The sequence below is a fragment of the Eschscholzia californica genome, unplaced genomic scaffold (genome assembly GCF_041429995.1).
Source record: "Eschscholzia californica isolate CP2 unplaced genomic scaffold, dmEscCali1.0.p SCAF_1, whole genome shotgun sequence".
In the NCBI taxonomy this organism is placed as follows: Eukaryota; Viridiplantae; Streptophyta; class Magnoliopsida; order Ranunculales; family Papaveraceae; genus Eschscholzia; species Eschscholzia californica.
In genome coordinates, this window is record NW_028238198.1 from 23554444 (window position 1) to 23577363 (window position 22920).

General features: G+C 34.5%; 1 non-coding gene across 1 annotated transcript; it reads left to right on the plus strand.

The window, feature by feature from the left end:
* Positions 1–20485: 20485 nt before the first annotated feature.
* Positions 20486–20558, plus strand: TRNAK-UUU (transfer RNA lysine (anticodon UUU)). The gene has a single exon. It is a non-coding gene; the product is annotated as a tRNA-Lys (tRNA).
* The last annotated feature ends 2362 nt before the right edge of the window (positions 20559–22920 follow it).

Here is a 22920-nt window from a genome sequence, read left to right on the forward strand (position 1 = left end):
TGTCGTTACAGTCCTAGTGGAACCAACTTACCCCATATCTACCTAAAATATCTACGTGGGGGCTACAAAATATTAATATTGGGCCTTATGACATCATGGCCCAAACCAAGTCTTGTTGCCCCATAAAACACAAAAACAAAGAAAAAGAACATAAATTGTAGCCCAAGGGACTCGAACACGGAACCTTCATAGCATGGGGCAAGGCACAAGCCATCTGAGCTAACCTGATAACATGTATTACAGTGGATTTTAAATTTTATATTGGTTACTCAATTTGAATTTTCAGATATGGGGCCCTAGGGAAGAGGGGGGCCCGGTGCGACCGCACCGCTCGCACCCCCTCACCCACGCCCCTGTGTATCAATGCTTGTAATGATTAACGTAGATCGTAATTGATTTCTCAAATAAAAAATTATAGAATTTCTCTTGCCGTTGTTTAAGGCGACCAATTACACAAATAATTATGTACCCGAAGTGGTGCCAAACACAAATACACAATAGTTAGGGGTCTATATATCCCAACCAAAAATCAAATAAAACTGTGAGCTATGGATATCGAACCCTGATCAGCAGCATGAAATGGCCAACCACTTAGCAAACTAAGCTATCTGTTTTCTTTGTTTAGAATAAATATCTTAGACTTCTATAGGAAATATGAAGTGGACCCCTTGTGTTTTGGGGCCCTGTGCACACTCCCAAACACGGCCTTGTCCAGGTTGACCCTGTTAATTCATCCTCAAACAAGCCTCTGATTAAACCCTCACTCCATATATTATTTGTGATGAGATATGAGACAAAAGCATGATTACAATCTCTTCTATATTTAATTTCTGGTTATTTCATTAATCAATATCATGGAACAAAAATTAATGATAACGTTATGCATGACTCGTACAGATTTATTCTCCGAAATAATTATGATGACTTCATTTGACTCATGCATAGATATGGAAATATAACATTCATGATTTGAGCACACAAAATTCAAATGAAATCTACAAAATTCACTGTAAAACAACAAGAACACTTCTCACTTTTTCTTTTAAAGTTAGGTCATTGAATCAATATTCACTATTTTCCTTGATCATATTTCAAATGGTTTCATCTTGAATTACACAAGATCCATATACAGTTGTTTAATTTCCTGGTCATAAACATAAAAAAAGGCAGTTAAAATTGTTCGCTCGAGTGATAGCAATTTGCCTCGTAATTGAACGATATAGGTCGAACAGTCTACTCGAAAATGTATTTCGTAGACGGAGATCATTGAACTAATTTATGATGAACCAGTTTCATGTTTGGAATGTATTTAATCTAATTGTGTCCAACCTACAAAATTCAGCTGTACACCTTACTTATGTTTAATGTTGGTTGATCCTTCTATAAATCGGAGATTTTTCTACTTCAATCAAGAATACATGCATAAGACCATCGAAGAAGTTATGGAACCTATTTGAAACTTTATTTCCAATCATCAGGGAGAAGGTAACGGTGAAGGAATACTTACACGCTCCAATTCAAATTTGAACCCAAATTTGACCTTTGAACTTTCGATCTTGGCTACAAGATGAATGGCTTCGCATTTGGGTATTTTGAGTTCAAGCGCATAAGTGCTCTTTCAACACTACTACCTTCTCCGAGAGGATTGAAAATAAAATCGAAAATAGTTACATAACTTTTTCGATGGCGTTACGCATGTAAACTTAATTGTTGTAGAAAAATCTTCGATTTATTGGCGGATCACCCAACACTAAACTTAAGTATGGTGTATCGTTGAATTCCGTAGGTTTCACACTATTAGATTCAATACAGTCCGAACACGAAATTGACTCATTATAGATTGGTTCAATTATCTCTTTCTCCGAAAATATATTTTCTAATAGACCACTCAACCCACATCGTTCAAGTACGATCCAAAGTGCTATCAATCGATGAATGATTTCAACTGGTTTTTTCATATGTAAGGCCAGGAAATTAAACAATTGTATATGCATCTTGTGTAGTTGAAGATTGTGTGAACTTATATTAGTCATTTGAAATATGATCAAGGAAATAATAGAGAAGACTGATTTCAATGACCTTACTCTGTATAAGAAATTGTGAGAAGTGTTCTTTTTGTGTTTATAGTGATTTTTCGGGTGTCTTTAGATTTTTGGCGCTCATTCATTAAGGTTATATTTTCATCAATGATCCATGGCTCCAAATGAAATCGACGTAATTATTTATGATGATTTCAGAGAATAAATCTGTATGAGTCCTCTACAGCGATATCATTAATTGTTGTTCCATGAACATAAGAATACAGAAATTACTAAGGTAATGCTTTGATTTGCGTGGAATTATGTCTATTAGACTATAAGGATCGAGATCTGAAGATATCAAATATCAACTGTCCAAGATATATGAAGATTTAGAATGTATTATTTAGTTATCTTGTATTTATCCTAGATAGGATCCCAAGAAACTAAGATGCCTAAGTCACTTTATAAATACAAGCGACCCCTATGTGTTGTAAATTATTGAGTTACACTGGGTCATAGAGTCTATCGAGTTGTAACCCATCAATCCCACGATTGTGGAGATAATATGATGCAGCCATTAATGGCTTTCTCCGTGGATGTTGGTCGTGATACTCCGACCGAATCACGTAAACTAGTTTGTTTTTTATTTTAATTTATATCTTCTAATCTACCAACAAACATGAAGTTTCACATGGTATCTGAGTCAGGTTAATCATTCCTATTTCATTGTTTTTTTGCTTCTGTTATTTCCTATGTCTTTTCCAGAATTCGTAGAGATATTCGTATTTCACTTGTTCTTATATCAACATCTATATCGATTGATATTTTTCACTATTTAACAAACCGATTTTCTAGAGAGTCCGGACCAGTTTTGCCATACAAGTCGTCTTGGTCAATATCGTGAGTCTTTTTTTCTTCTTCAACAATTTTTGTGATCCTTCTTGTTCTTTTGATTTCTTTCTCGACACTCAAAGGTTAGTCTCTGTGACGCCCAGTGTCCCAAAATAGACACGACCACGCCCCAGTAATTTACCGACGAGATAAAAATTCGGCAGAGTCTCCTCTAAAAATTGAAATGGTCGCACCTATAAACCTGTCATGCAAACCATAAATTCACATACACAAAATAAAATACAAAGCAGAAGCTAAAAAAACTCAACACTACTCAACTCAGTTTCGATTCGAGACCCAAAATATGAAAAGAACTACAAAAGCATCATAAAACATCTATACAACCTATTATAACTATACACAAGTCGAAGTGTTAAGTATATAAATATTCGAGTTTGGATTCTACAATAACAACAAAACATGGAAATAATAGTAAGAAACATCGAAACACCTAAAGTCTCGTCAGCCACGATCATCGGCTGGATAACACACTCTGCCTCGAGGCTACGACGAAACACCTACACACTACCAACTGGTAAGGGGTCAGGTAATTCACCGACACGAGTTACTCTGGTAAAAGACCAATCCAAAACTCATCACGTTTTCAAAAGTTCATTTAATAAGTTATAAACATCATGACAAAACGATTTATCAAACCTGTATATACTACTTACAAAATATTTTTCTTACATCTAACAAACAATAGTAGTGATTAGCTGCCCAACCATGGTGCGCTCCCAATTAAGAGACAGTTTCTTAGGAGAATGTATAGTACGTTAGATAGTACCGTCCCATTTCGGCACTAGCTAATGCACTAGTATCTACTCGAGAAAAAAACTTACCTCTAGCCGGTAAGTCCTTCACCCACCAAGGGACTCACCAATCACTCAAGAGTTTAAGTCATGATACATATATACCTTAAGTACTTAATACGTTTTTAATCACCGAGTTCGACTAAGAGAGCCGTCCTCCCCAATACCCATGGAATAACGTGAACCTTATTCTCTTTGGTACCTTGTCATGCATCTAGTATGATCTTGCAAAATCAGTTCATTCATATGTGTATTCTTATTTATTTCATTATCTTACCAAACACAAAAATAGATCAACCAATAGTCACATCACACAAAGAAGAGGGATCACAATCAATGTCACCTCCCAGACGAACGGTCAAGGCGTACTACCCTGAGCCTCGAGTTGGAGACACGAGCAGGAGTATTAGACTATAAGGATCTAGATCCGAAAATATCAAATATCAACAGTCCAAGATATATGAAGATTTAGAATATATTATTTACTTATCTTGTATTTATCCTAGATAGAGTCCCAGAAAACTTAGATAACTAAGTCACTTTATAAATACAAGTGACCCCTATGTATTGTAACTTATTCAGTTACATTGATTCATCGAGTCTATCGAGTTGTAACCTATCAGTCCGACGATTGCTAAGATAATATAATGCATCCATTGATGACTTTCTCCGTACATGTACTTGTGATCCTCCGACCAAACCACTTAAACTAGTTTGTTCTTTGTTTTAATTTATATCTTCTAATCTACCAACAAATATGAAGTTTCACACTGTGGTCTCATCATTAATTAATATTTAGTTTTGGTCAAAGTTTGTTGAGATGATATATCTCATAAAATTTGAAACAAAATCGTCATATTAAAATTTAGTGAATTAGTTGTTCCATCTTTGGGGAAAATATTGTCAATTTTTAATATCATATATGGCAAAAATTCCTTTTGGCAAAGATGATCAATGGTATTAAGATATACATGCATAAGTTATTACGGTAAACAAGTTAGGCACAAAAGCCTGGTTTCTTCAAATGCGAAAAACACTTTATTCTGAATTGCCAAACTTTATGATTACGCAAAAGTCCTTTTCCGATCCCACGTATTATTTTGTTTATTCTTTTATTGATGCCTTCTGATTTTAAATTTTTTAAAGCATGTCATTTGTTTTAAAAATATTAAACACAAAGATTTTTTTTGTACACAACAGAAAAAACTCTCCTAGGAAGAACTGATCAATCATTTTTTTTTCCTTTGGGAGAAAGTTGCATGGTTAAATATCTATAAATCAGTTTGACCAATAGTGATATATATTCTAATGGAGTAAATTTATTAGTATAGTCAAGGATGTATTCAAGATTTAAACTTAAGGGATGCGGAATTATATACCAAAAAAACAAATATTGCAAACACAATAATTAACGAGAGAAAAATTATCAATACAAATACATTATATAGCATTATGGAGTTTTATCAAATGAAAGGCGGAGCCAAAAGTTTACGTTAGGCAGAGCTAACCATAAATTGTAATTATATCAAAAGAAAAATCGACTCGTATGACTAGTTTTGGAGAATAAAATTTCCAGTGTGAATACTTTTTTTTTTTTTGAGAAAGAGGTAATATATTGATTATTGTGCCGAGACAGCACTCTAAAAGTCAAATTTTACATATTAGATAACATCGACTCCCAAGAAGACAAGAAGACTGAGAAAGGTACCCCTATGAAAATTCTAGTTGGTAAAGCCCATGAAAAAATTAATCTCTTGACCTCTACAATTATTTGTTCAACCGAACTAAAATTATCTTTAAATATCCTTGTGTTTCGCTCCTTCCACAACGCCCACCAAATAGCAAAAGGAATAGCAGTTCCTAAATATCCTTTTGGTGTATCTAACTTATATCTCTTCCATCTTGTAAAGGAAACCTCCATCTGATATGGTAAACTCCTGAAACCAAAAATCGTTTGTGAGAGAAAATAATCCCATATCTTCCTAGAGACTGAACAATTCAGGAGCAAATGATCTGCATCTTCTTCTTCACACTGACATAACACACATCTATTAGGGATAGAGTAACCCCTTTGTTTTAAAAGATCTAAAGTAGGGATTGATCTCAGCATTGTCGCCCAAATGAAAATGGAAACTTTCTCTGGTATCCTTCGACGCCATATTTTTTTATATGGGAGACGATGGCTGATTATATTTGAGGAGCTGATGGAGTCGTGTAACGAGTGTACCGTGAATTTTTTATTCTCAGTGAGAGTCCATATTCTGCTATCTTCCTCCATTGATAGAACGGGAGGTTCTCCGATTTCATTCAGGAGGTTGATCAAATCCTGCAAATTAGAATTTTGAGTATGTTGACCTATGCCCAAGTTCCATGCCGAATTACCTTCCTCATCTGTTATTATGCAATCCACAATTTTAGCATTTTTCTTGGATGAGTATCTCCATAACTCACGGTATTGTTCTTTTAGACACAAATTACCTTTCCAAATATCCTCCCAAAATCGAACTCTACATCCATTTTGAATAGATATATTTGAAAGAGAGGCAATGTTATCCTTGGTAGCAAGAATTGATTTCCAACACCCTACGCCATATGATAGATTTATTTCCTTTGGAAAAAAGTCAAGAGTGGTACCACCATATTTATCAATGATTACCCGTTTCCAATCGCTTTGGTTTTCATCACCGAAACGCCAAATCCATTTTCCAAGGAGTGCTGCGTTCATTGACTTTATTCTTCTAATACCAAGACCCCCTCGTGCTTTTGAACGAGATACCTTGTTCCAGCTAACCCAATGAAATCTTTTCTTAATCGGAGTATCACCCCATAAGAAATCCTTTATCATCTTCTCTGCTCTATTAATAATTGATGAAGGAGAGACAAGGATGGACATAAGGTATGTAAATGTATTATTTAGGGTACTCTTGATTAATGTTAAACGCCCCCCTTTTGAAAGGTACCTTCTCTTCCATGGTGCCATTTTATTTTGCAACCGAATTAATAATAACTCCCAAATGTCTTTATTTTTCAATCTTGAACCGAGTGGAATACCAAGGTATGAAAAGGGGAGTGAACCCACACCACAACCCAATATTTCGGCATAAGGTTCTATAGAAAAGATACCGCCAACACCATACATGGAGGTCTTCGCCATATTCACCTTTAAACCTGTAATTGCCTCGAAGCAGATAAGAATGTCGCGTAGCATTCTTACTTGATGAACATCAGCGTCAATAAAAATCCAGTGTGAATACAATCGCTTAACTATACATAACATTGTCCACAAATATTTTTGTTTCTTTTCTAAAGGCCAAGTGATAGTTTAGAAAACTAAAATGGTTCTCAACTTATCTTTCTAAAACAAAAATCAAAAGTGTAAGTGAGGGAGTTTGAATCAAACTACCAAGCTACCACTCATTTTGTGAGAGAGTAATACACATGTATAAATATGTACACATAATTTTTTTTTTTCTTTTCTACCTAACATTAAAGAAAAATAGGTGGAGCTAAGGGGAGTGGCTGCACCCCCTCATACCCCCTGGATCCTCCCCTAAGTACCCTAGGCATCTTTGCCAATGATTGATAAATATCTTCATCACAGACTTACAGTACCTCTATCTAAAAACCAAGATATTCATCATTTATATTGGTGGTACTGTGAGATATCAGGAGGGAAGCTTTTTAACGGATCAATCCTTTATATGTAATTATATTTGGTGAAGAAACAAGGAAAGTAATTGAACACAAGTTGGAGTATAATCACGCATCTTTGATAATAGTGACAGATTCTTTTTGGATATTTCCAGCGACACTGAATTCAATATACCGTCAGAATAGTTCTTCCCGTGGATTTTTGTCGACATTCCGTCGGCAATGATATTCGCATTCCCAGCAAACATTAAGTTGCCATTTTTATTGCTGTCGCTGATGGTATTGGTTTATTGGCGACGGCTTAACTCCATCGGTAATAAGCTTGAATTTTGAGAATATTGTTTTCATCTTTACAGCACAAGAGGTAAAGATGTCATTTTGATATAAATGTTATTTCTATCACAATAGTAGTATAATTTTGAAAATCTATTCTATATAATAAAACATAAGGGAAAAATGCTGACTGGGACAAACATCCTTTCTTAATTATGGATATTTTGTGGGGATCCTTTGTAATTTATAATGGAGTCCTTTTCTAATTTAACGATCCAGATTCGTCCAACTCTAATTATAGCTTTTGGATTTTATCTCTCATACATTAAGTTTGTTAATTGCCACATAATTTCGATTATTTCCACATTGATTGATTTTCCATACTTGAAGAGAGAAATTATTAGGGTTTGTAAATAGCAACATTCCTTTTTTATTTTGAAAAAATTGTTCACTATAAATCTCTATGGATTCCGCCCAGCATAATGGAGTAAAAATTAAGGATCAATACTCTAAATTAATTAATGAGGTATGAGTCTTTAATTTGAGCTCCAGCTCATACGGTAAATCGGGAGCTCGAGCACAACAATAATGGATTTTCATAGATTAAGTCCCACGGTTGCACTTTTCGTTAATGCAAGGAAGTGTAGAATTCATATTCTTTTACAGACATAAAATACCTTTGATATTAAGACATATATAAGTTATCACTTCCACGTTTTTTTTCTCTCTCTAAAATTCTTATATCTAAAACTCAAAAGAATTTCAACACTTTTAGTACAACTGTGGACCTCCGAATACAAAATGCAGAAATTTTACAATGGCGAATTCTTTTGCATATTTCAAACAAATATTAATTAATTTAGAACAAGAAAAAAATCCTTATTAGTATGAGGCATAAAAAGATTCATTTTGGTTGGATGTGAGCGAAAAAATTCAATACTTTTCATTCATGAATTTTTGCATCGGTCAACCTTTCGATTTGTCTTCTAATACAAGAGATTAAATTCAAATGTAACAACAAATTCCATTGATAAGTTAAAGTGGTACTGTAGTCTAATTTAAATATGGGAATAACTCGGAGAATTGCAGGTTATTTCATATCCCGGGTTGGATTTGACCTTTCAATAGAAGTCGAGCGTCAAAAAAAGTGAATGAGAGAAAAAAGTTGGTGAAGGAAAAAAATTCAATTTGTAAGAGAAGGTAAAAGACGGTGATTATGTTGAAGGCAAAGAAAGAAGAACAAGGGGAATGAATTGAACGGTTTGGCTAAAGAAGACGTGATGAAAGAGAAAACCTATGAGATTTAACTTTGTATGGTGTATTTGTAATTATTGATATTGCATCGATAAACCTTTCGATTTGTCTTCTAATAGAAGAGATTAAATTCAAATGTGACAACAAATTCCATTGATAAGTTAAAGTGGTACCATAGTCTGATTTAAATATGAGAAATCATTTAACTCAGAGAATTGCAGATTATTTCATATCCCGTATTAGATTTGACCTTTCAATATAAGTCGAGCGTCAAAAGAAGTGAATGAGAGAAAAATATTGGTGAAGGAAAAAAAACCCCAATTTGTAATAGTAGGTACAAGACTGTGATTATGTTGAAGACAAAGAAAGAAGAAGGTGGGTAGTTGATTGAACGATTTGGCTGAACAAGACGTGATGAAAGAGAAAACATAGGAGATTTAACTTTGTATGGTGTATTTGTAATTATTAATATTGCATCGATCAACCTTTCGATTTGTCTTCTAATAGAAGAGATTAAATTCAAATGTGACAACAAATTTCATTGATAAGTCAAAGTGGTACCACAGTCTGATTTAAATATGGTGTATTTGTAATTATTAATATAAGATGGGATTAATTAGTTATTGGTGTTAACCACTCCTTACTTCAAGGAAAATACAACTGTATTCTTGAGAGGGACAAACTAATTATGGAGATCAACTGACTCAGGGAATCATGCCTCTTAATTAATTTATATGATTCATCTTTTCACCTTTTAATTACGTTTAACAACATTCCTAATTGCTATGAAAATATTTCCTCTTCTCATGAGTAACATTTTTCTACCATCTACATAGATATCTCCACTTTTCTATTCCTCATCAAATCTCCTAATTTATCCCTCCGACCTAAACAACTACAAATAATTTCATCTTCTTATAGTTTTCTTTTCTAACGATCACCTTATCTCTGTAAACTATACCCTACTAGAAAGTTTTATCTTCTGTTTCATATTTTTCTCTTTCCAACAATCTTTTTTATCTCTTTAGTTTTTACACTATCGCTACTGAAACATAGGTTCATCTTCCTTCTTTAAAGATGCCATATTGATAATTTGGTGGAATAATTGACGAAGTGGTTGTTAATTTGTTGTTATATTGTTGATTTGAAGAAGAAAGCAGAACTATTATTTTACACACTTTGTGTTTTGCAAATTTTTTATTCGTAATTGTTATGATTTTCATTAATTTTCCTTTCTTTTTATATGTTTAGTTACTTGAGCAGTGGAAGCAAGTTGTGAATATGGGAGTGAATTTAGAAAATTTGTTGAGTTTCACGTGTGGAATTTTTTCTTTTAAGTTTTCCCTCTTCTCCTTGTAAATTTTTCTAATTTACCGTACACCTCAATTCCGTTCAATACTTTCTTAGCCTTTTGGATACTACTTTTTAGGGTTCATACGAGTAAAACATTTCAAGACATAACATTATACAACTTTCGTCGTGCCAGGAGGCACGGGGTATACCCTAGTATAAGAGAAAATGCCATTTGAAAAACAGAAAAATAAAAATATCATTGTTGGCAATATTGTTTTTGCAATGAAGTCTTCATAACACATGTTGTTGAGATAAGTGTGTAACACGTGATATACGCGACAGATCCAGATGAAGAGATCCGACAATCAAGATGAGTCTAAAATATTAGAAGATATAAAAGATATGGAAGATATACGTTCTTATATTTAGGATATCTCTTCTTACTATAGACAAAGATTAAAAAAAATTATCTAATAGACAACTAAGGGTAACATATCATTATGATTTATGACAACATGATAGCGACAACAATCACTTTCAGAGTACAATCTTTGCAAAACTTTATCCATCTCTCGGTCTCGATATTTGTAACTCCTATTAATAATGTCATTTTTACAACGAAGACACAAATTTACGTGAATGATGATGACCATCATCACAAATGGAACACGTAATCATAGTTGTGATGTCCGCATACTGCAGCGTGGAACTAAAACGAGATGCAAAAGATTTGCAATATCAACTATACAACTCCATTGTACATCAAAATTGAAGCAAACAATAGAAAAATAGTAATCAAAAAAGTAAAATGGAAAAGAAATAACCCTTATGTAAGACCAAACTTCTAACTACACAATCAGCTAGTAGTTTTTTTTTTTACTAAGTTGATTTAATTTATCTATTTTTGTTAAGAATAGATATATTAAACAACTAAGAATTCAGGGTAGCATTACAATACATAGACAAAAGAAAATACGGAATACAAGTCCATTCTTTAGATCTTTCCTTTCTGCGTGCCCATTTTGCTAATTTATCCGCTTGAGAATTCGTTGTTCTTTTGATATGACTGAATTTCACTTGCTGAAGCTCATTCTTTAAGTTTCTTATTCCACGAATATGCATCAAAGATTGCCATTGCACTTGATGACAGGGGTTATTCAGGTGTTTTATCAGGTTGATATTGTCGCTTTCAATAATGACCTGCATGTGATTATTATCTTTCGCCCAAATAAGACTGTTGAGAATGGCTAAAAGCCTCACTTTCCTCACTGTTTCTTGCTCTAGCAATTTTCACATTAGCAAAGACAAATTTCGCTTGAGAATCATGAACAATAAAACTGGTACCTATAATCTTTTTCACATTTACAAAAGATGCATCAACATTAATTTTCATGAAAGGATGGAGAGGAGGTTGCCACTTGGCTATAGTCGCAATGGAGGGTTTTACCTGGGCATTACTTACCTTTGGAAATGTTTTAATGAGATCTAAAATGGTATTAACATTGTATAGGGTTTGTTGAAAGCAGTGATCACACCTGGTTTTCCATATATGCCATAAAATTGTGCCGAAATGAATATTATCTACGGTACAACTAATTTGATCTGAGTTTTGCCAAGACAGAATCCATTCAGAAAGAGAAGGAATATTTTTCGAGATGATGTTAAAGTGAAACCATATGTTTTTCGCTAGGGGGCAATACAAAAGAGCAGTTGATTTAATTGAAAGAGCAAAGAGATTACAAAGGAGAATCCCGAAGAGGACACAAGAAAAAAAACAAAAGGCGGAAATACAAAGAAGAATACGCTCAAGAGACCCAAACATACCAATCCCTAACTATTACATCATAGCGATGAAAGAGTCCCAGGATAAAGAAACCTAGGATCGACCTCAAACAAAAGAATTATTTTCTTTTTGAATTGTAGTTTTTTATTACTTTAGTTGAGACTTCTAACAGTACCACCATAATTACTAAACCGCTTCTATCATTGTACCTCCACTACCACTACCACCACCATTAAATTGATTTTGAAATTATTTTAGTTGACACTTCTACCACCACCACCACCACGATTATTAAACCTCTACCATTGTACTTCCATTACCACCATCATTACTTAAGTTCAACACCACAAGCACCATCAATACTAAACCTCCACCACCAAAAATAAGGTTGAAATTTGTTTGGGCTATTTTCTCAGATGATCATTTTCTAATACTTTCTTTTTTATTTGAAAAAAGAAAACTGAACAAGCTACTGACTCGTCGAGTTCCTCGCTAAACCACTTGATCGGGAGATAGACAAAGGACTCTGTCGAGGGCTCTCCCGAACCCAAACCGATTTCCGATTAACTCAATCAGATCGTTTGATTCAGATTACAAGTTACGAACAGAAGTTTCATTTTTAAACCTCACATTATGGGCAAAGAAAATGAGGAAAGTTTTCGATACACAATTTTTTTTCTTGTGAAACGCGCGTAGGCCACATTCTTGAAACTCAATTCGGGCCTCCAGTATCCCAGGACCAGTCATGTACTCTCTCGACGATAGATACTAAGAGAGAGTATGGGAGAGGATAATATAGGAGAAAAATGGTACTGGTGGTGGCGGTCGGAGGTGGGAGTCGGAAGTGGTGGCCGGAGTTGAAGAAGAAGAAAAAGAAATATTTTATTTCCCTTTAAAATTTGTTTCTCCGAAAAATCTTCAAAATTTCACATTTTTCCTTTTAAAAATTTTCACCCCGGATAATATTTTTATTTCCCCAATCAGCAGCAAATAAAAAAGCATTAATTTTAAAATAGATGTAGTAACCAGACTTCTCAAACCACCTTGTGAATGGACTGATATCCATTAGGCCAGGATAATATCACCTAGATATATCTTCATAGGATTGATTCTCTTTACCAAAATCAGAAATCATAATTACACAATATATGACATTAACAAAAAAGATAATCTCTTTTCATAAGATGAACAACAAATACAGAAAGATCTGGTGATGACATGATATTGTTTCAAAATTCTGATTTCATTCTCTCCTATATTGGGAAAAGTAAATAACAAATAATGATGAGATAATATATTCACGATTCCAGAACGTAAGGTTGAAATTTCCATGCGATTGAATCGTGGGTGTCCCTGACATTTTGTCTATTAAGTGCCCTACCATCAGCGCAAGTAAGAGGGCACTAACTTCACTCTCCAAAGCTGAATCTGCTTCTGTTCGCTCGACGTTCTTTGTGATCTTCTCTCCATTGCTATTCTTTGCGATGACCGCAATGGATGCTCCATATGTGCTGAACACGCGGCAAAAGTTTATCTTGATTTGATGTTTTGATGGTGGGATCCAGTCGAGAGAGGGTCGTTCCTGATCTGGTACGTCCGATCTATTTAGAATCTTGTTGCTTCTAACCTTGCTTGCGTTGTATTGGCTCTCATATTTGGTTGCAGATTGAATAACCACAGTACATACGAGGTAAAGACCAAACCTTTTTTTTTCATTTATATCATTCAGTAGATATCTAACCAGATTTGTTGGCTCTTGGAACGGAGGTATCATCTCAATGTTGGACGCTATGATAAGAAGGTCGTGGAATCTTAGACAAACACGGAAAAGATGAGAAGTTGTCAGGGAGTTGAAGACATAGCCTGCACGTTGGATCGAGGTCCTTATCTCCTCTTCTGCTATTTCCTATAATAGGTAAACCATCATTAATGAACTTCCAAATGAATAGATGTATCTTGGGTTTCAGGATCTTGATTTTCACCGGGCCTGATTATTTGGGAGTCCTAAGCGAACGTATCGACGGATCCCTTACACTTTAAGTTGATAAATTGATTCATCAACCAACACTTCACTTGGGTCATTAGTCTTTGCTTGTTTTTTCTTAACGTATATATTCATAGCTCGCGATTGTGATTTAACCAAGTTTTAATCTGATTTTTCTTTTTTCTTTCTTCGCAGCAGCATAAATACTTTTTGGAGTCATAACAATCTAATTAGATAATAAAAAAATATATATATATACTAATCAACATAAATATTTTAACTTACTAGAAGTAGCAATAAGAATCTAAACTTAAACAAAAAATATAAAGCAAAGAAAAATTAAAGGAATAAGAAGCTTACCTCTATGTAATTGTGTAATAAATCTTTGTAAAGAATGAAATAGATGGAAGAGAAATATGTATTTTAGTTTGATTTTTGTTCTTTCATTTCGGTGTCTTTTAGGCTTTCATGAGTAATTAACTAAGTTAAAATGTTATAATTTTGTCTTTGTTTTTTAAACTTCTTATTAAGTAGGGTGTGTTTAACCCTTTAACTTTAATTTGTTTCACTAAACCACATATGAGTATGTTTACATTTGTTACTTTAGTGTCCCTTTTAAAAGAAAAAGATATTTGAAAACAGTTGTAACTCACAAGAATTGAACTCTTAACTTTAGTTCTCTAATCAACTGCTCTACCAACTCTATTGTCCAGACAAATTTGGTACGTGTTTGCATTAAAAAATACATATAATAATACCTTCTATATATACAAATGTTACATAAATAGGAGGCCCCCTAAATTTGGGGGTCCTTGGTGGCCGCCTGGGTCGCCTAGGCCCCGGGCCGGGCCGGGCCGGACTCCCTGTAATAAGATTTAGATGAAACTGTCCCTTTTGCGTGAGGAGTCCAAATCATAGAGTCTTGTTGTGGTGTGTCGGCCAAATGTATCTCGAGTATAACCTTGGCTGATCATCCTCAAAAAGTCTTTGGTTAAACCCTCACTCCATCTATTAATTACAGGTTATTCTATGGAACAAAAATTAATGCACAGGACTCTTAAAAATTTATTCTCTGAAATAATCATGCTGACTTCATTTGATTCGTGCATAGATATGGAGATATAACATTCATGATTTGAGCGCACAAAATCCAAAGAAACCCAAGAAATCATTGTAAAACAACAAGAACACTTCTCACTCATTGAACAATATTCACTATTCTTTCCTTCATCATGTTTCAAATGGTTGATACAAATTCACACGGTCATTTAAATTACACAAGATGCATAAACAGTTGTCCAACTTCCTGGTCGTAGACATGAAAAAGCCAGTTAAAATTGTTCGTCGAGTGATAGCAATTTAGATCGTAATTTAACGACGTGGGTCGAACAGTTTACTCGATATATATTTTCGTAGAAAGAAATCATTGAACTAATTTATGATGAACCATTTACGTGTTTGGATGGTATTGAATCTAATTGTGTCCAACCTACAAAATTCAACTATACACCTTACTTATGTCTAGTGTTGGGTGACCCTTCGATAAATCGAAGATTTTTCTAGCTCAAACAAGAATACATGCATAAGACCATCGAAGAAGGTATGGTAACTATTTGCAACTTTATTTCCAATGAAACTGCATATAGTAACCATAACTTCTTCGATGGCACTACGCATGTAATCTTGATTGTGGTAGAAAAATCTTCCATTTATCGGCGCATCACCCAACACTAAACATAAGCAGGATATATCATTATATTCCTCAGGTTGGATACTGTTAGATTTTAGACAGTCCAGACACAAAACTGATTCGTTAGAAATTGGTTCAATAATGTCTTTCTCCGAAAATATATTTTCGAGTAGACCATTCAACCCATATCGCTCAATTACCATCCACAGTGCTACCAATCAGTGAATGATTTCAACGGGTTTTTTCATGTGTAGGACCAAGAAATTAAACAATTGTATATGCATCTTGTGTAGTTGATGGAGATTGTATGAACATGTATTAGTCATTTGAAATATGATTAAGGAAAGAATAAAGAAGACTGATTTCAATGACCTTTACTCTGTATAAGAAATTGTGAGAAGTTTTCTTGTTATTTTATAGTGATTTTTCGTGTGTCTTTAGATTTTTTGCGCTCATTCATTGATGTTACATTCTCATCAAATGATCCATGACTCCAAATGAAATCAGCGTAATTATTTATGATGATTTCAGAGAATAAAACTATTTGAGTCCTCTACAGCAGTATCATTAATTGTTGTACCATGGACATAACAATACGAAATTGCTAAGATACTGTTTTGATTTGCGTAGAATCATGTCGTGTCATTACTAATTAATGGAGTATTTAGTTTTGGTCTAAGTGTGTTGAGATAATACATCTCATAAAATTTGAAACAAAATCGTTGTTCCATCTTTGGGAAAAAGATTGTCATTTTTAACGTCATATATTGCAAAATTATGTCTTTCCATTTCGGCGAAGATGATCAATGGTATTAAGATATACATAAGTTATTACTGTAAACAAGTTAGGTGTAAAAGTCTAGTTACTTCTAATGCCAAAAAAGAAATTAGTATAAATATTCTCTTAATGATATCAGGCTTCGTCAAAAAATCTTACTCTGAATTGCAAAACTTTATGATTACCGCACTGACGACATTTGTCTCGTATTTACTACCCAAAGATATGTGTTGCCAGCCAGTAACTTATCGCACATACATGGAAACATCCTAGCCGTCCTTAAAGATACTTTAGTGCGTATTTGTTAATCAATCTGCATGATTGCTTGTTATGTCGACACATCACATAAACGGATCAACCAGATGATCCTCATTATTATGAAAAAAGGGATTTGTTATGACCGAAATCAAATAATCCAAGGAAAGTAATAGGAAATAAAGAACAATCATGCGAGAGATTTACGTGATTCGGTTGGTGAGACCTACTCCACGACGACAACGGCACGATGATTTCCACTATGATAAGCAAACAAGTTACACAAGAGATCATGAGAATTCGACACAGATAACTCCTAGGATTTTAGTTTATATAGCCACTAAAACCCTAATCCCACCGACACACCGCCTCACTGACTCTCTCTTTCTAGATCCGAATTACACATGAATAGCTAACATTAATAACCGGCATAAGCTCAGCTCCGCATTCCAACTCTGTCTCAGAGTCCAGCTCTGTCTCGGATACCAGCCCTGTCTCAGTAATCAGCTTTGTTAACGAGTCCAAAATTCCTGTCGAGACCTTGTAACCAGGTTGGCGGGTGGTGAACCGGTTTAGATATCAAAATCATATTCAAGACACTTTCAACACTTATCCCACGAATACCTCTTACTAACTACCGTTACGGAGTAAATTCCCCCTCAACTAGTTGGTCGCCATCAATCCTCTAACACTATAAATAAGGGGAATGTCTACAAAACAGACCATCCAACATTCGACAACAACACTCTAGCATTCTAGCCTACTTCATCTTCTATCTTGTTACTTATTTTTTGATAACCATCTCGCAAGAGCTTCTCACTCTCCCAGAGTCTCTGACCTATCGTTTCAGAAGTTGGGAGACAAAAGCTTGACAATCTGATATCTAGCAGTAAAGAGCTAAGCGCACCAACACCATCTATTTACGATCACCATCTTATCACATCATAATTCTACGCCCAGAAACTTACTGCTTCGTCTGTTTACGACCACACGTCCACACCTTATTGCAAGACTCACTTACGACTAGGAGGTTATCGCCACGATACTATTAGACCCACTTTACCCTTATTACTCTCGAATATACAGTAATTACATCATTTATGTAGGGACCTGTTCTGACAACTCTATGAGTCGAAGCACCTAAGTACTCTGACGACGGTTATCTCTTTATTGCTTATCTTTACTTTCTTTATCTTATTTGACCGAGTGTTTGACTTGACAGTCGGAGTGGCACCATACCGGTGTCCCAGAGGCTTCACGATCTTTTTGTCTCTTTTTGTTTGCAGGTTCTTTCGACACGTAGTCGATGCCCGCAGCATTCGACTTAACCCGACAAGACTTCTGACCGTCCACCCGTCGACTGTTGGACTTTTCGAACGGTAGACATTTTACCATTTACACACGTCAATTCAAAAAATAAAATTAACTTCTTGTAACAATACATATTATTGTTCTTGTGATGACGATGGATCTGAACAAACCTCTCTTGTTCTTCTTATCTCTCTTTTAATTTGAAACCCTAATATTGATGATGATAATGATGTTGATGATGATGATGATGGTGATGATGATGATGATGAATCTGGTGTTGATGTAGACGAATTGCTCGAAGCGATCAAACTCAAAGTCAAACAACAAAATTAGATGTATCTTTGAAAAATTAGTAGTTTCCTTAAATTTTTAGAAAGTTTCTAATTTTTTTTAGGTAGCTTATATTTTCAGGTGGCTTTTATATGTTTGGTAGTTTCTATATTTTTGGTAGAATCTATTTTCTTATAAAGTTATCATTAATTCTAGTTTGATTAGGTTTTGGGAACTCTACTACTATATAAAGGGGACTCAGTAGTTTTTTTAAGACATCAAGTTTTAATGAAATTCAGTATTTTAGTTTAATCTTCTTAGCTTTGATTATATAGTCTAAGACAAAATTTTAAAAGCATTTTCATAGTTTTCCGTTGCATCAGATGTTGACGATGAATTTGATGTTGATGATGATGTGCTCTCTTAAATCTAAAACACTAATTTAAGATGATAATGAAATTTTTCAGATTGGAAGAAAAATTTTGATTTTTTTGTTATCAATTTGCAAATTGAGTTTGCAAAATGTGAACCCAACATTACATTTTGTAAAGCGTGGAAATCTAGTTTACAATTTACATTTCGTACATTACAATAAGTAATAATTTCAAACCCTGTTTGCCGAAAAACATAAAACGACGCTATTCTGAGTTTTTTGTTTTTGAAAATATAGTATTAAAATTTTTGAAAGCTAATGAAAATTTTTTCGAAGGTCTCGTTTGGCAACACTAAAATAAGTTACTTTGTTGCTTATATAAGTAGATAAGCAACTTAAGTTATGATTTGACTTTCTTTTAAAGTTCATATTTTTAGCTTTTGATTTTAAAGTTAAGCAACTTTTCTTTAGCATATGCACGAATCTTACTTTTATCAAAAAAAATTCTTTGTTTATTTTCGCTCCACCACCACACATCAAACCTCTGCCACCATTGTATCTCAACCACCACCACACCTCAACCGCCACCACTACCACCACTATATCTTAAGCACCACCACCACTATCTCTCAACCACCACCACCACCATTTGTATCTCAACCACCATTACCACCGCCGTACCTCCACTACCGCCACCGTTATACATTCACCACTATTATCCCATACCTCCATCGCACATCCACCACCATCTCATACCTCCACCACCACCATATCCATACCACCGTACCTCTACCATCACCACCATTATACCTCCACCACCACCGTACCTCCACCATCACCACCATTATACCTCCACCACCACCACCATTATACCTCCACCACCACCATATCCATACCACCGTATTTCCACCATCACCACCACACCTCAATCACATCATAACCATCACCACTTCCATCACCATATCTCAAAGGTTCCACCACCACCACTAGCACCAATATCACCACCACCTCTTCAAATAGAATAATCATGAAAATCATAAATAAATTTAATCGCAATCAGGTATCTTTATGGCAAAAAGAAAATAGAAAAGTAAATCACATTACCAAACTAAATTTTGAGTTTTTTACTTATAAGTAATATTTTCGCCAAACATACTTCAGGTAATTTTTATTTTTTTGAAGCAAAAAAACTTCAACTATAAGCAAAAGAGCTTCTACTTTTGGTTGCCAAATGACATCTAAATATATAAATTTCATAAAGACCCGACATTTCAAGAAAAAGTTATATAGATTAAAGTTTAAAAAAAATAAAAGAATTAATTACACAAAATGATACTTTAGTCTTTGCATGATTTTTTCACTTGAATATTAATTATGAAATGTTTTGTGTTTTTCTACTCGTTTTCCGTAATATTTTGATCTTTTTAATTATTCTCATTAACTTAGCATTATCCATGGTGTGGGGGGGGGGGGGGGGTGTTCCCAATTGGACATTAACCTTTTTAGCAACTATTTTTGAGGTTTTAACATTATTGATAAACATGTAACACTTGGTTGTCCCAGTGGTTCAAAGTGTTAGACACTCAAAGTGGTTCAAAGAGGTTTCAGACCTCTTTCTTTTATTATAAGTTTAACTTAAGCGGTTATCGTGTTTATCACATCTTCACGATGTATCTATGCCTTTTAATGATTAACGTAGGTCGTAGTCGATTTTTAAAAGAAAAACATTATTGATAAACTTTAGTCCCCATTTTCGGAAAAAACAAAAAAACAGTTGAATTTTAGAATATTGGTTATGCCTTTAATAAACCATCTAAATTTAATCTCTGGTGTCAATATTCATCCAGCCGTCTTAGCTCAGCTGGTAGAGCGCACGGCTTTTAACCGTGTGGTCGTGGGTTCGATTCCCACAGACGGCGAGCTTGGACTTTTTTTCTTATTGAGTTTCTTTTCTTTGATAAAACACCTCCTTCCCCATCTTTACCAACCATTTCAACGAAGCAAATGTTTTTTCAACCGCTCCTGAACTGTTTTTATGAGCAAAAACAATTCTGACTTGAGCTACCTATGCCACATTTGCAATTTATAAAATTACACTTTGTGAGGGGTTCTCATTTGTCGCTTTCTTTCCTTTTTTTATTTTTTCTGAAAATTGACTACGATCTACGATAGTCAGTACATTGGTATTGATACATCAAAGCTGTGAATCTGTGATAAGCACGGAACTGCCGAATTCAAATTCTTACAAAGAACGAGCCTATAACTCAACTAAACTATGGCCTATAAATCCAACAACATTATTTATACTTTAACAACCCAAATTCAATAAGCCAATGAAACCACCTCTTCTGGGAATCGAACCTAGGAGCTCTAGGATTTTGGAGTTTATGTCAACACATTGGACCACTTAGGCAACCAATTGTTGACCATTCGTCGCTTCTTGAGAATAGGTTTGTTCTGGGTTTGCACATTTTCTAATTTCCGATTTGGATTCGAACTATGCAAGTTGAAAAGTGAATGGTGGTTGTTGTTTTATCTTTTGGGGAGTCCTAAGGATCCCTTGTAAGTGTTAATGGTGCCTCCCTCGAAACAAATTTGGAAGGAAAGTTACCCTTCAAGAAAGTTACCCTTCAACATAAAGATTTTGAGTAATATTATGGAAGAAATTAAGAAAAGAAAAAAACGCCCAAATTTTAGAATAAGTTGATGAAACTTTTTATGATGGTACGTATTAAGAGTTCAATGTCTTAAGGAAGTTTACCGATACGATAAGCTAGTTATTAACTACATAAACCCTTGTATTATTATAATACAAGTATTATTATCACTTTCAACTTACTTTAGAAACAAAAACAAGTAAAAAGCACCAAAGTGAAAGAATCTTTGTTATTGAGAATCTGATTTTGGGACAAATTAATATATTTAATTATGTTCCTCGATGACAACTCATTGGTAAGGAGGAAAGAGAATAGAGAAGATAGGGATGCTGTAACACTGTCACTGAGGACGACTACTTGACCTAGCTAGCTTAGATTGATCTTATCACCTGATCACATATAATTATTTAGTTGTATAACACATGGAAAGTTAGCATGCGAAAAATAACATTATTAACCTGATCCATGTGCACATAGATTTGGGACGGGCAAAAATTTGATTTGAGAATTTTTACAAACAGTTAATATTTGTACCTGTCAGACTCGTAGCACAATGGATTCAGTTTTTTTCATTTCATTTGATGATGTTATTGGCTAATACATAACTCTTGCATATCACAAGTCATTCAAGAAGACGATCTCGTCAGAGTGACGGAAAGATAATGGAAGTCGTCACCAAAGTTGTAGTTGTCAAACTGAGACGAACTAGATTTCCAAGACAAGATATTGATTTTAAATTTTCAATAAATTATTGTTTATACACTGGTAACAGTGGTAAATGTTCAAGTTTGACTTTTTTTAATGTAAATGCCATAACTACCCTTCTTATAAATATATTTTCAAAATAAAATTAATTAGAAAAATATCTCTCTCCACCTCACCTTTCTCTCCACCTCACATCTCTCTTCTCCGATGAAGGTCGTCGGTCAGAAAAATTTTCGATCCACGACCTTCAAACATTAAAACATATATATATTCTCTGTTTCGTCTTTCCCTCTCTCGCATTTCTTCTCTCCTACTATCTCTCTCTCTCTAAAGCTCCGGCGAAGGGGAGGAGCCCCTTCGCCGGATCCCCTGGTTTCAACCAAATCTGGTTTCGTCTGGAAACCAGATCTGGTCCAGACGATATCTTGTCTTGTCTGATTTCCAGACGAAACCAGACCTGGTTTCGTCGGAAAACCAGGGGCTCCTCCCCTTCGCTTAAGTGTTTAGAGAGAAAGATGAGAAGACTTTTTTATGTTTGAAGGTCCGATCCGAAAAATTTTCCGACCGGCGACCTTCGTCGGAGAAGAGAAAGGTGAAGTGGAGGGAGATGTGAGATGGAGAGAGATGTGAGATGGAGAGAGATGTGAGATGGAGAGAGATGTGAGGTAGAAAGAGATGTTTTGTAATTCATTTTATTTTGAAAATATATTTATAGGAAGGGTAATTATGACATTTACATTAAAAAAAAGGGTCAAATTTGAATTTATAAAAATTAGAGAGCTAAAATGGAAGTTGGTCACTAAGTAGGGGGCCAGAAAAGAAATAACTCAAGAGGTATTATCAATATATATTGACACATATTGTGGACTTCTCTACCAAACATTTTTTTAATATGTTTCTGAAATATTTGTGCTAAATC